Below are 10677 nucleotides of genomic sequence, written 5' to 3' on the forward strand. Positions count from 1 at the left end.
ACACATGCTTAGAGAGTTTTTGGTGTTATGAATAAAAACAAACCCTTTAAAATCTTCCCAATCAAAATTCTTCAATTCTTTCCACTCAATCCTTTATTTTTTTCAAAGTCCTCCCTTTCCTTCTGAATGCCCAAACACACTCTAAAAGAACAAGTGTTAACTGTGTAGGAGCTAGTAAGGGTACTCAGGTCACAAACCGGTCCCCAAAAATTTGATCAATTAAAAACTCATGTCACCAATATGGTGGTCATCTCTTCATCCTGTTTTTGAGCCACTAAATAATGATTTATTGCTACTAATTAAACTCATTTCATCTTTACAAGTCAAGCAAAAGGGTAGAAACTAAATGGACTATTTGCAACTGATTTCAAACAGAAAATTCACTCTGTTAAAAGTTTATTTAAAAACAAAGCATAAAACTATTTCCAGCACTACATTTACAGAAAACTAATTGTCTTTTTGGCCCCTGATCATGTAAAAATAACAGCTTATATTTCCTTCTTTTGTTTAATGGTATTAAAACAAATTCAGATGAAAGTGGTATTGCATGCTGTAGCAGCAAATTAGAATCAAATCTTTCATGAGGATCACTATGGCATACAATGTTACATCAACGTTATATATAACTCATGAGTCATGTCTCTCAATTCAAAATATGCACATACAACTCATGAGTCATGAACAAGTTATAAAAATTAAAACATAATTTTTCAAACAACACCTCCACATAAGCTGAAAACTGGAAGAAAAGTCACCGGAAGTTGCTTAGTTATAGTATCAGAAATCACAACAAAATGAAGCTATAAGAAAACACTGCTCCTCTTTGATTTTTATGAATATGGATCATCAAAGTAGTTGCTCTGCAGCAAAGCAGTTATGGAAATCAACTCTGACATATAACTGTTGCTCGTCGTCGTAGTTACTCCAGCAATCATCTCCTTTACTGAATCCTGAATAAAACCAGATGAAATATGGGAGTAAATAATAGTCACATAGAAATGTGAAGCAAAATGAATAATGTTAAAAGTTATCAAAGAGGAAATTAATTTATACCTGAGAGGCCACTTCTTCCATCTTGGTTCCAGTCATCCCATGCCCCTTTGAGCCCCCCCGGTTGATATGCAAACAGGCTAAACAATAAAAATAACTAAAAATGTTCCACAAAACGAAAAGACCAAGCCAACAATCTGATAGATGAAGTAATAAAATAAAAAACGTAAATAATTTCAGTTGCTGTAAACTAGTAGGAAAACCATCTTTGACAATAGATTGCAAATTTGCAAGATTTTGAATTTCCATTTCTTGAAGACTTGCTAGAGTGTTTACCAGTTTTGCTGGTGCGAAAGTTTCTTACACTTCCACACCGTAAAATAGTTCTATTGATGTCAAAAACACCCATTTTCACACAACAAAAGATACTTGAAGAGATACTAGAGTTAATAACATATAAATCTACAAAAGAAACAAACATGAGAGAAGCTCATAAAAGAAGTACTATTCTTTTGATGAAGAGAAAAATAAGCATTAGAATTTAGAACATGCATGTAGTAAATGGATTAATATTAAAACCTATCAAAGAAGAAACTTATACCTTAGATTCCATTGCTGCCATCTTGTTGCAAGTCATCAATCCCACATGAAGCCCTCGATCGATTTGGAAACAGAAGAGAGATGAATTAAATCTAAAATAAAGAATAAGCAATAAAATATGGGTGATGAACTGATATACATCAAAACTTAAGTCTCAAAAATCTAAACATCACTTAGAATCAAATAACCTTCTTAAGCATTTTTATCTGCCATACATAACAAGCAAGCGTAGAAGGTTAATCATTTTAAAAAACATTTCTCATGGAAAGAAATATTAAGGTAGAAATATTAAGTCAAGCCAGTTCGATAAACAAAGAAAATGTAAAAATGCATAAATGATATTCATTAGACCAATATATTAGAGATGAATTTAACTACTATCACAAAAGCATTATCAAATCAATGCATTAAAAAAACCAAGTCATTCAAATATATATAAATTCACATAGATAAAAAAGAGTATCGAACATATTTGTGGTCAGTGGTTGTTTCTTCTTTTCATCTGCTCCTGATCAGTAAAACATTTACTAGATTTTGTTGCAGTTCATGCATGTGAATTTGGCTTCTCATAACAAGATTGGGCAGAGGCAGAGATAACGCAAATACTATGAATAAAAACAAGATAAACTTATAATATTGTAATTAGATGTTATTTATGAAATTGATAATATTATTTGATGAATACATAATAACAAAGAAAAAAAAAAAAGAAGTTTTTCTGAGACTCACCTAGATATGAAATTGTTGGAACATTATGCATATATTCCAATATAGGGAGATGAATTGAAAAAGTTCATTAAGCCTGGAAAAATTACTTAGTCCCACATCGCTTAGATTAGAAATCTTGGCTAGTTTACTTCATTATATAAGGAAGTCATTTGTTTCATTCCAAAATACACAAAAAAACTTATTTTGAGTTTTTTCTTCCTCATTCTCATAACTTTGTGTCTTTTGAATTGTCGAAACGCTAACTTCTCCCCGTTTCTTTCTACTCGTTGAACTTCCCGAGTACGTTCTTGAATTCTCCTTAGAGAATAATGTTAATTTCCCCTCGTTTGAGTTGAGAAGTTATCAAGTATAATTTTTTCTTGGATTCTCTTTAGAGAATTATTGAAATTTCTCTTTGTTTGAGAAATTACTACGACTGGTCGTTATACCGGATACTAAGATGGTATGTATACCATATTTGAATGGTCTTAGTACCATCTGAGGGTGTATTTCTTGAGGGTGTATTTCTAGACTGATTATCTACCGTGCAAGTAGTAATCGTATAGTATAGAACTGAGTTGTTTTATCCTGGAGGCGTTGTGGTTATTAAGAGCTTCTTTGCATAATTTTGGCAGTACCGTGAAACGTCTTAAAGAAAGGGTACCGATCCGCAACTCGACCCGATAATTTTCTTTGGTGGCAAACTTGTTAAAATCGTGATCCAACAATTTTAAGATGTAACACCCTTCTAAACCCCGCGGAAATTAATAAAATAATTCAGAGTAAAACATGAAAACAAGGGTGCCACGATTCCAATTAAAACAAATTTATCATAAATTCATTGTCACGCTTTCACTAAGGAACAATTCATCATAATACATAAACATCTCATGTTAACACAGCGGAAATTCACCATACGGACAAGCATAACATCATCTATGCAATATCTCACAGAATTAATACAATAACAACACGATAGAGTATCATCATAAACTCTAAGCTATCGTTTCCCCAGTGTTACAATATCAGAGCATGACACCGACGCTATACTAAACGAACTGGCTCATGAGCTAATCCTCACCGAGGCAAAAGCCGCTATCCTCAATCTGAAAATATCAACAGTAAGGGTGAGTCTCATTCACAATTAACAAATGTTATCGAATTATAAACAATAACACATCATAGTCACATTATTCATCCAATTTCCTTATATTCAGATTGTCAGGAAGTACTCATCAACACACAACAACAAATAGAATACATTACCAAGAGACAACACCATAATTCATCCAAACAAATCATAACCATTATACAATCATCACATATTATAACATTGGACAATATTCCATTCATGTTATTGTTAGAACAAGATTTGTTCTGATCAATTATCTTAGTTTTGATGATAACAATAATATGAATTTTGCTTAAGATAATATGGTACTCTAATCCAATGCAATTTCCCTTTCAGGAAATATATATATAAAGAGTACGCATAATTCAGCGCTCAGAAGCTTTGTCTCAAGGGTTCAGCATGCAACATCAGAACATGGTCTGGCAAGACATCAGAAGATGGTCGAAGCAGAATCAGAACATGGGTCTATGGAAGCATCAGAAGAACATGAGATCAGAAGCACTGAAGCTCAGAAGATGGTATCACGCTCAGAAGCACTTCAAGGTCAGAAGATCAGAAGATGCTATGCACCAAGCTGTTTGACTCTGATGATATTCAAACGTTGTATTCACAAACATCAGATCAGAAGGAAGTACAAGTGGCAAGCTACGCTGACTGACAAAAGGAACGTTAAAAGCTATTAAAGGCTACGTCAGTAGACACAGCGTGAACAAGGCTCGAGGTAGTTGACAAAAGCGTATAACATTAAATGCGATGCTGTACGGAACACGCAAAGCATTAAATGCATTCAACGGTCATCTTCTCAACGCCTATAAATATGAAGTTCTGATGAGAAGCAAGGTTAACGATTCTGCACCAAAACAACTCATATCAAACTTGCTGAAACGCTGTTCAATTCTAAACTCAGAATCTTCATCTTCATCAAAGCTCACTACATTGCTTTTGTAATATATTAGTGAGATTAAGCTTAAACGATTAAGAGAAATATCACATTTGTGATTATCGCTTTTAAGAAGCATTTGTAATACTCTTAGAATTACATTAAGTTGTAAGTAACTAGAGTGATCGTGTTGATCAGAATACTCTAGGAAGTCTTAGGAGTAAACTAAGCAGATTGTAACTAGAGTGATCGTGTTGATCAGTAGACTCTAGAAAAGTCTTAGAGGGTATCTAAGCAGTTGTTCCTGGAGTGATCAGTGTGTGATCAGAAGACTCTGGAAGACTTAGTTGCGGACTAAGTGGAAAACCATTGTAATCCGTGCGATTAGTGGATTAAATCCTCAGTTGAGGTAAATCATCTCTGCGGGGGTGGACTGGAGTAGTTTAGTTAACAACGAACCAGGATAAAAATAACTGTGCAATTTATTTTTATCTGTCAAGTTTTTAAAGCTACACTTATTCAAACCCCCCCTTTCTAAGTGTTTTTCTATCCTTCAATTGGCATCAGAGCGCCGGTTCTAAGGTGCAAGCACTTAACCGTGTTTAGAAAAGATTCAGGAAGAGAAAAACGCTTCAGTAAAAGATGGTTGATGAAAGTGAAAAGTCTACACCTACACCTGCATCTACATCTGGCTCTGCTGAGCAATACAACGGTAACAATGGTTATACTAGACCGCCGGTATTTGATGGTGAAAACTTTGAATACTGGAAAGATAAACTGGAAAGTTACTTTCTGGGTCTAGATGGTGATCTATGGGATCTTCTGATGGATGGTTACAAACATCCTGTAAATGCCAGAGGTGTAAAGCTGACAAGGCAAGAAATGGATGATGATCAGAAAAAGCTTTTCAGGAATCATCATAAATGCAGAACTGTTTTGCTGAATGCTATCTCTCATGCTGAGTATGAGAAGATATCTAACAGGGAAACGGCCTATGACATATATGAGTCCTTGAAAATGACTCATGAAGGAAATGCTCAAGTCAAGGAGACTAAAGCTCTAGCTTTAATCCAGAAGTATGAAGCCTTCAAGATGGAGGATGATGAAGACATTGAAAAGATGTTTTCAAGATTTCAAACTCTTACTGCTGGATGGAGAGTTCTAGACAAGGGATACACCAAGGCTGATCATGTAAAGAAGATCATCAGAAGCTTACCCAGAAGATGGGGTCCTATGGTGACTGCATTCAAGATTGCAAAGAATCTGAATGAAGTTTCTCTGGAAGAGCTTATCAGTGCCTTGAGAAGTCATGAAATAGAGCTGGACGCAAATGAGCCTCAAAAGAAAGGTAAGTCTATTGCATTAAAATCTAATATCAAGAAATGCACTAACGCTTTTCAGGCTAGAGAAGAAGATCCTGAAGAATCAGAATCTGAAGAAGAAGATGAACTGTCCCTGATCTCCAGAAGGCTAAATCAACTCTGGAAGACCAAGCAAAGGAAGTTCAGAGGCTTCAGAAGTTCAAAGAAATTTGAACGTGGAGAATCTTCCGATGACAGAAGATCTGACAAGAAGAAGGTCACGTGCTATGAATGCAATGAGCCTGGACACTACAAGAACGAATGTCCAAATCTTCAGAAGGAAAGTCCCAAGAAAAAGTTTCATAAGAAGAAAAGTCTTATGGCAACCTGGGATGAGTCAGAAGATGACTCAGAAGATGAGCAGGCTAACTGTGCGCTGATGGCGACAGAAGATGACGGATCAGAATCTACATCAGAATCAGATTCTGAAGAGGTATTTTCTGAACTTACTAGAGATGAGTTAGTTTCCGGTCTAACTGAACTTCTGGAACTCAAGTCTCAGATTAGTCTCAAATACAAAAAGCTGAAAAAGGAATTTGAATTTGAAACAAAGAAGCTTGAGTTGGAAAATTCTGAATTAAAAGAAAAACTTTTAAAATTATCCAATAATGTTGGATCTCCTTCTGATTCAGAAAAATCCACTCCTAGTCTAAACCATATTCTGAAAGAATATGATTTAAGTTTCAGGAAGTTCTTATCTAGAAGTATTGGCAGAAGTCAGCTAGCTTCTATGATATATGTTGTGTCTGGAAACAAAAGAGTAGGCATTGGTTTTGAGGGTGAAACCCCATACAAACTTGAACCTGTTGATGAAATGAAAATCACATACAAGCCATTGTATGATCAGTTCAAGTATGGCCACTCCCATGATATTAGGCACACTTCACATGCTCAAAGTTTTCACATAACACACACCAAAAAGCATGTGACACAACCTAGGAAATATCATGAAACTCACATTAAAAATTATCATGCTGTTCCTCCTATTGCTTACAATGTTAAACCTAAGTTCAATCAGAACTTGAGGAGAACTAACAAGAAAGGACCCAAGAAAATGTGGGTACCAAAGAAAAAGACTATTTCTTTTGCAGATTCTCTTGTTGACAAAGAAGATAAAAGTCAACATGACATGTCTCCTGGACTCAAGTTGATCTCAACACTTGAAGGGAAGAAAGATTATCTTCCAAGTTCTGGTTCTTAAATCTGTTGAAGAAACTATGTTCGTAGGAAATCAGAAAAGAAGTTTATTAGTCTTGGAACCATCTGTATTGTTTGTCTCTAAAGCATTGATGCTTCTTTCTTGATTATTCTGAATGCTCTAAATGCTACAGAATATACAACATTGAAACATTGATTGTGGACAAATCAATAAACATCTGTTTTGATGATAAACTTGTTTCTGATAAAACAAAGAGCTTAAGAATTTCTACAGATACAGTTTTGTCTTATCAGAAGCTGCAGAACAAAGAAGTGAACCTCCAGAAGCTGTGTATATCAGAAGTAATGGATCAGAAGATCATTCAAATTTATATCAGCACACTTCAGAAGAAGTGTTTCCAGAAGAGAAAGTTGATCAGATCAGAAGCAGTGATCTAAATCTGAAGGCGTAAAATCTCTCTGATATTTACAGCTGTCATCTATTATCTGATGGTGAACACGTGTCTGTACGGTTTGTACAAAGCGTGCAGTTGAAAAGACGCCGACCTAGGTAACTGTATTAAATCATTTCATTTACTGTGTTCTCTCTCCTAATGTCATTTCTCATTAAATGCATAATGATTTCTTTTTAAATCTTTTAAATAACCCGCTTCATCTTCATTCCCTCTTTTTCTCTCTTTCTCTCTCTTTTTGTGCATTCACTTCGTTGCATCTCTCTTCAAACCCTAGTTCTTGATTTGATCTCAAAGCATTATCATAATGAATCCATCTTCTCGTTCATCAATCTCTAAAGATAGAATCACTTCCACACAGAACCGTTTAAGCAAAAATGATGCTCCATTGAAAACATGCTTAATACCCTCGAAAGAACTGGAAGTTCTATGTGAATCGGCTGTGGACGTCAACAACCTTAAAGCAAATGGCTTTCAGTGTGATGCAAGAATCTTTGAGCAAGGATGGTCTAAATATCTTGATAGATTGGTTGGTCCAATTTATCCTGAACTTGTAAAGGATTTTTGGGTACATGCAACAGTTACCCCAACTGCCATCATTTCATTCGTGCTAGGGCATGAAGTGATTATCACTGAGAAACTCATCAGAAAGCTGTACAATCTTGATGATGAAGAAGGTTGGTCTGAGTTTCAACCCCATACAGTTGACTGGACTTTAGTTGAAAAACAAATCTCTACGGTTGTTGGAACTGATTCTCATTTTACGGGCAACTTAAAGCCTTTTTATAAAGTATGGGCTGAGATTATTCTGGGTTCTCTTCACCATAGAAAAAGGATGCGCTGCTCCTCCTACATCAGTCCGACTCACAAGTATACTCTTTTCTGCATTGGCAAAAAGATAGAGATCAACATCTCTCATATTCTATTTGAGAATCTGAAAACCTCTATCTTTGAGTCAAGAGAAGATGAAAGGGCGAAGTACCCTCATATTCCAAGAACAACCATTCCTTTCGGAAGGATGATTTCAGACATTCTGATTGAAAGCAAAGTGGTGGACTCCATCAGAAATCGTAATGCCTCGCATTTTCTTGGAGTAACTCAAGGTCCCATCTTCAATGGTGTTGATCTGTTCGGACTGGAAGTCATTAAGAATGTACCTGTTATGTGCACAAGCTTTCCTGACATTCTGTCAAGAAGAATTGCTGTTGAAGGATTCATATCTTTGTATCATAAAGAACTTGATCAAGTTGTCAAGTTTTACTTGGAAGATTGTGTGAGGAAGCAATCAGACGTTGATCCTGCTTGGATCCGTGGCAGAGTACTTCCATCCAAAGATGATATTCTGAAGAAGGATAAAAAGGAACGTCAGGCAAGGCTAAAAAGAAAGGCACAAGAAGATGAGGCTGAGAGAGCCAAGAAGTTGAGGGTCACCTATGATCCTGACAAGGTGGACTCTAAAGAACGAAGAGATAAAAGGATCAGAGATTCCTTTCGCAGAACCAGATCTTCTTCTTCTGTACAAATCTCCAGAAAGGTCTTTACTCCACCTCCTTCTGTCCCTAAACCATCTTTCCAATCACCTCCATCTGAACCAAAAGTAAACTTCACCCTACCAAATCCTTCTCCATCATTTTTCTCCTCTCCCATTCTAAACCCCACACCCTTAAGTATTCTTCCCCCAACTCCTTCTGATAAATCTCTCTCACCAATTCCCTTTACAAACACTCCATCCTCGTCTCAATCTATCATTTCTGATATTCCATCCTCATCAATCACTCTCTCAGATATCCCTTCTTCCTCATCCACCGTACCTCCAACTTCTATATCCCATCCCTTACCTACAGAAAAATCCGAACCTTACTGTCTTCTCTATCCTGACTACAAATTCACCTTCAATCCGCCTGAACCTGAACCCTATACCTACTTGGAACTTTTCAGACATGAGGTGATTAGCAGTCTAGACCTTCTGAAGGATGCATTCCTAAATGGTCTGGATGATGTTTCTACAAGAAATCTCTGGAGAAGATTTCGCAAGGTTTTTCAAGTAGAAGCAATGGGAGTACAGAAAAGACTAGTGGCTGCTGCCCCTGGTTACCTTCTGGAGGAAGATAATGGTATATACTACCATCCTCTCAGAAATTGTGTTGCTGCTGAGGAGAAGCCCTTTGTGGATGAATTGGAAGTATTAAGACTGGCTGCTGAAATGGAAGCAAATCCATGCAGGGATATGGTTATCTTTATTCCTGACTATCCTGTTCTGCTAGGAGACTTCAAGACTCTCTTTGACTATCTGAGGGAAAACCCGTCTGAGAAAGATCCAAACTTGGTCATTCCAGAAGTTGTTGACCCACCAGTAGTTGAAGGTCCTTCTGCTCCAAGGAATCTAACTGCCATTCTTCAGGCACTTGAGAATGGAGACTCGGAAATTCCTGCTGCAGAATATGGAGATGCTTCTATGCAAGAAGCAGATGCTGAAGATCATGTTGCTAAAACTGTCCCTGTTGAGGAAATTCCTGCAAATGATCTATCTGTGGAAGCTGCAGATCAACATGCCATTCCTGTGGTTGAAAGCGGTGAAGCTTCTTCTGGTGAATCTTCTCGTCTTGCAAGGACTCTAGAAGAAATTCAGAAGAGACAGGATGAGCAAAGCTCACTCAATGATCAGTATAGTGCTTTCATGGTGAGGCAAGAAGGACACAACAATATGGTTCAAGAGATGCTGACCAAGATCTTGTCAAGACTAGGGCCATCTTAGATTGAGTCTGTGGTGTTTCTTTCTTCTCGTTGCATCTGTCTTTGTGCATCTGATCTTTCCTTTCTTCATGTACTTCTGAACCTGCTGTTTGAAACTTCAATGAAATCAACTTCTTTCTCCGTGTGTTTCATTTTATTTGTCGTTTTATGCATCTGAATCTTTTGAAATACTCTTTTTGATGTTATGACAAAAAGGGGGAGAAGATAAATGATAAATGATTTGATTAATCTATCAGTTGCTGGGTAAAGCTCCCACACATTCACTAACAAGAACTGCAAGTTCTACATGGTTTAAGTGTTTTGCAGGTATAAAGAAGTGAAGAGAATCTTCAAAGCAAAAAGCAAACACAAGAAGCAAAACCATGGAAACTGAAGCAAGCCGAGTGCTGCCAAGCTTCAGAAATCAGAAGCAAGAAAGAAGAATGAATCAGAAGCACTGATAATAGAATTTGATCTATATTTGTCTATTTGATCTGACAAAATTCTATTTGCTCTGATACATATAATGTTATGGCTCTGATACATTATTTGCTCTGATACATTATTTCAGCCTATATGGCTCTGATACATATAATGTGTTCAAACATACATCTTATGTTCTAACTCGTTCATGCTGACTTTTGTCGTTTAGTTTTTGTTCTG

This window comes from Vicia villosa, linkage group LG5 (genome assembly GCF_029867415.1).
Source record: "Vicia villosa cultivar HV-30 ecotype Madison, WI linkage group LG5, Vvil1.0, whole genome shotgun sequence".
Classification (NCBI taxonomy): domain Eukaryota; kingdom Viridiplantae; phylum Streptophyta; class Magnoliopsida; order Fabales; family Fabaceae; genus Vicia; species Vicia villosa.